The 5,080-nt window shown below is 46.9% G+C and overlaps 1 pseudogene; it reads right to left on the bottom strand.

The window, feature by feature from the left end:
• Positions 1–379: 379 nt before the first annotated feature.
• Positions 380–2,120, bottom strand: LOC111157085 (annotated as a pseudogene).
• Positions 2,121–5,080: the final 2,960 nt, after the last annotated feature.

The following is a 5,080-nucleotide window of genomic DNA, read 5'->3' as shown; positions in this document are numbered from 1 at the left end:
TTGGTGAGTACCACGTTTCCAGAACCTTCTCTCCTCTTTCCTCTAGGATGACACAGCATCAAGAAGCAGTGACAATAGTAAGTAAGTCAAAAGAGGGAGCCTTAGGGGCTGAAAGGCCATACATAACTCGTATTCCTGCTCAGCCAAAAGGCAGCAGTTAAAGACGAAACATTTCTCAACAGCCTCCCTGCTAACTCTCCCCCAAACCCTCAGACTCCCACAGCACAATCTCAAAAGACACAGAATGGCCATGACTTAGAAAAAGTTAAAATCTGTAGAATCTCCCCTGCCCACAGAGCCCAAGAAGTGGGTCCTGAACCACGGCATGTGCGGCCGTGCAGAGAAGATGGAACCACCCTGCAGGTTCTATGTGACCACATCACTCCTCCTCCTCTTCCTCCTCTGCATCCCCCCTTGCTTGCGGGGTTTTGCTTTTGCAGTTCTGTTCCAGTAGCTGGAGGCTGTGGGGGTGACCGTGAGTTCCTGCCACCTCCGCTCTTACCACTTACTCTGTATCTCCCTGAATGCCCATGGGGGCAGGTGGGTAGAAGTTTTTCTGGGTAGAGATTTCGCACTGGGTGAATCATTGGAATGCGTCTGGTGGCCATGGCCACGTCATGGCTATTTTGATGGCGCACTTGGCCATCCTGGCTGTCTAAGTTGTTGAGCTTCAGTATGCGAGGAGGGCTAGGCTGGCACCCAGATCTGGGGCCTGATGTGGATGTGGACATTTGGTTACAAGTAGCTGTCTAGCTGTCATATCGATAATAGGTCTGCTGAGGGGAAGAAGGTAGGTGGACCCTTTAGCCTTTCCCTGCTTAACATCATCCATGTAACCAGAAAACAAGTCTCCCTGGTGTCTGACACGCTCCTTGAGCAGCTCTGGTGGGGTCTCTGGAGGCTGGAAATCCTGTCTAGGAGTCCCCTCTGTCACACGGTTGTTTTCTGTGGCTGGGCCTTGGTCACTGGTCCTGGTGATGGAATAGAAGCACCTCCTCCTCGTGTACCCCACAGAATTCACATGGGATGATGATACTATCCCTCACAGCAGGTGCATTTCTCAGGACCATCAAGGAGTCGAACTGGTTACTCACAGCCTGCTGCAAAGACTTTTAGAAGATGACATTGGGTCCTCCACCCCTTTCGGGGGAAGTATCGCCCATACTGAGTGTAGGTAAGGCACAGGAAGGACTACAGATTGTCTGATGGTCAACCAGCAGTTCCTGTGTGCAGAGCTCCTCACAAAACTCACAAGGCAACATGGCCTGGTCAGCTGCACCTTTCATGTCATTCAGAGCTTTGGATGCTTCAAGGGACTTGTTTGTACCACAGGCAGCCCTCCAGAAGTCCTGTTTTTCCACATTGCAGGCCTGTCCTTCATTTTCCAGACTTAGGGCCAACCTGAAGTCCAAGTTTGCACTATCTTCTTTTGGGGGCTGTCAGGTTCTATTCCTTCCCTGCCTTTCTCGTTCTTCCAGTAGATTATTCTGAGCTGGAATCTGGGCTGTCGTGTTCCTTTGGTTGGTAGTTCTACTATGGAAATTGTCTGTTTCAAAGGCTCCCAGGGCTCTTTGGGGTAGCCTCATAGGTGGGTCCAGAGCCTCAATTTGCCTGAGGAGCTGGGATGCAATGTGGATGCTATCTTGACCCCTGGACTCATCAGATGCATTAGGAGGCATGGCAACCTCATCTCTCTTTTCCTCCCTGTCTCTTTCATAAGCAACAGGATGAGTCTTCAGATCTTTCACCAGGACACTGCACCCACAACTGCCCCAAAACTTCATCTGGGCACCACAGTAATCTCCATCGTCCTTCAGTTTGAGAACAGAAAGTTCGAAATCACAGTGCTGGCAGAGGGTAAGCCATAGAGGACCCTCAGTCTCCTCACGCTTCTTTAACTGCCTCTTCTCCAACTTCTTTGACATTTGCAGGTCACCTGACAATGTTCTGTAGCCATGTGACTCTCCATGTCAGATTTGGGAAATGGTTCCTTGCAGATAGGACACATACCAATGTTCCTTTGACAGTGGGTCTCATGGATGATAAAATTGAACACAGGAATTTCTTTTTTTGCAATTGTCACACAGTTGAGTGTCCTGGTCATCTAGAAATTCAACCATCTTTAGTTCTTCCTGAAAACCAGGATGGCAGCAAGGACTTGCAGCAGACCCACTAGCCGCAGACACAGAGCCTGGTTTTTTGCTTGTTTTTTATTGATCATAGTCAAAGCAACTAGAACAGTGGTTTTCAATAAATATTTGCTAAATATAAGTGGGCATAGATATTGGAAAACGGTTGCATGGGGTCGCTGATCTGGAATCCTGTGACGCTGACGGTGACCATCTTGCCCATTCCATGGGATTTTCTACAGAATAATGCCAAGCAGAGAACACCAGAGAACAGCGATAGGAAGATAATAAGAGGGACTGGAGGGGGTGGGGAGAGAAGAGTAAGAGGGGAGGGAGGGGATGTGATTTACCTGGTGGCCAAGGATCCCAACTCCAGTGATAGAAACTTCAGCTCCTCCAGAGCTGTCTTCAATAATATCTGAGTGTCTTTTCCAAGCATGCAAACAAAAGTTCCTATGGGTTGCTCTAAATCACTTTCTATTTTGTGGTAGAAAGAGGTGAGATGGTGTTTCCATGGTTCTCATGGCCATGGTGGGCCAGGCATCGATGCATGGAGGAAGTGTGCCCTCTCCACCTATGACCCAGGTGTGACAATCAATGGGACTAGGTTGATGAGCTGCCCAGGCACAAGCAGCCCACAGTGTAGACTTGCCTCTTTCCCATCCCCTGGGACCTTATATTGCACTTTGAAAGATAGAAATACTCATGGGTATTAGGGAAAGGCTTTATTTTTATTGGGATTATTTTAATGAAGAGCCAGATGGACTGCCAGGGTTTAGCTCCCAGATCTTGTTTTATACCTCAGAGAGCCGGGCTCTGCAGAAATGGAAACGTGTTTACTCACTAGATTCACATGTGCTCTGGCAAAGGCTGGATAGGCCTTGCTAGTGGTGGCCAAGAGATAGGGATAGGACACCCACCAAATGTTGGCTGGAGCCAGGGTATTTGCTTAGTCTGGAGGACCAAGGTGCTGAGAGATGTGTCCCCAGCACTGGGGTGGAGGAGATCAAGGACAAGGGGGGGCCGCCTTCCCAGGTCCACCTCTGGCAGCCTGATGCAGGCCACACACAGCTGAATTAGTGGCAAGAGGGTCTCTCTTTTATTAACTGTGAAAGTTTTGTTCATTCTTCATCATTACTTCATATTTAATGAGACTCTAATGTGTACCCAGACCATTAGTAGCTCCACTAGGGACCATGAAGACGAATACCTCAAATTGAACTATTCATAATAAAAACAGGAGGTTGAATAGAAAATCTCACAGTAAGGCACATCCCATGGTTGCGTATTATCGATTTACCTCTGCTTTGGCTCCTGCATTCATTCAGGAACACTTGTGGTGGGTGCCATGTTCGGGACCTGAGGGTTGGGTGCTAAGCAGGACGTGTGATGAGACAGGCCAGGTGGTTATTTAATGGAAGTGTTTGAGAATTAGGACGGACCCCTAGAAAACTTGGGTGGAAGGAGGGTAAAATGTGTGCCACAAAGTTTCACAGCTGAAAGCTGGCCCGACTTTGGTCGTCCAGTCAGACACAAAGCACAGAAGAACGCAAAGAACATTTCTCTGTAGTGGTTACTGTGCCTCTGTGATTTTCCACACCACGTAAACTGCCGACAGATAAACACACAAGGTTAGGTGCTCTAGAAAGGAACCTCTTGTATGAGGGCTGTCTGAATGTCTTTGTTTCTCTTTTAAATGAAAAGCCTTCCCAAATAGGTCATCTGGCTTCATTTCTTGGCTTTGAGAGATGCACTGATACTTACATCTGTAAGGGTTTGAAGAGATAGAGTTTGCAAATAAGCAGATCTGCAGAAAACGTTACCACTTTCTGGGGAATATGAAGGTCTTCTTGTGGAGGTGGAGGGGAACAGCTCGCTTGTGTTCTCTGAAAGCTGGACTCTGGATTCGCAGTGAAGGGGCGGGGGAGGCAGACTGCACTCGGGATCATGGTGGTGATTCAGCAGATGGGAAACACTAATTTTTTCCCCTAGGGTTAATGTCGTTCATAACCCCTTCAAGGGCTTTGACTATATTTCAGTTGAAAAATACTTTTTTCCATGTCATTTCAAATTACAGTTGGAAGAGTTCCTTTGGCAATACAGTTTAGAAATATATATATAAGAAATAACAGAGTAGTAATAGAGTTTCAAGTTGGGAGATACTTGTTAGCTATATGGTTTTGGATAATAGGATATTTTCTTACCTGTATAATGGGGAGACTCATACCTACCTCATACAGGGTTATTGTGGGCTTCTCTGAACAGTGAAGTGTTCAACATAATCTTGTGTTTGGCAGATAGGGGCTGTCATTGTGCTATTTATGTAAATATCCTGTTAAGTTGAGCAATTCAGAAAGGCAGACTGTCATACAAAATAACATATAAAGGTTTTTTCATTCTTAAGCTGTGTGTAAGTTGGTTGTATTTGTAGTTTTATGATAAAGGCAGCAAAAGGTCGTAGTTATTATAATTTCCTTCCCTGTGTAAGTTTGAACTCTGCAGATTACATCCTATCAAAGGTTCCCTGGTAACATGAATCGTCCGTCATCAACCACTGGGCTCTGCAGTAGGATATCACTCAGCCTTCCTGCTGGGATGAGACACTCAGGGAGAAAGGGGCTTTGAGACTGAGTGGGAAGATGTGGTAACTCTATCCACCAAAGAGATCTCTATCGTTTGATTTTTGAGTGAACTTGAAATACACACTGAACATCTACCCCGCCCCCCACGGCTGCCACCATACCCATGGGCAGGGCATGATGTTTTCAGTTCCCTGTGGCTGATCCCAAGTGACATGTCTGGAAGAGCTCAGAGCCTGGGGAAACGTGTCAACCCCTCAGCCCTCGAATTTTTGAAGGATTCCCCAAACACAATTTCTTTGGTTTCTTCAACCTTTCTTTGTCCCTTTATTTCCATACACGGCCAGACTTCTTCCACGTGACTCAGGCATT

This window comes from Enhydra lutris, unplaced genomic scaffold (genome assembly GCF_002288905.1).
Source record: "Enhydra lutris kenyoni isolate GAN:26980312 unplaced genomic scaffold, ASM228890v2 scaffoldscaffold51, whole genome shotgun sequence".
Lineage (NCBI taxonomy): Eukaryota > Metazoa > Chordata > Mammalia > Carnivora > Mustelidae > Enhydra > Enhydra lutris.
The sequence above is the reverse complement of the archived record's forward strand: the minus strand, read 5'-3'. Positions and strand labels throughout refer to the sequence as shown.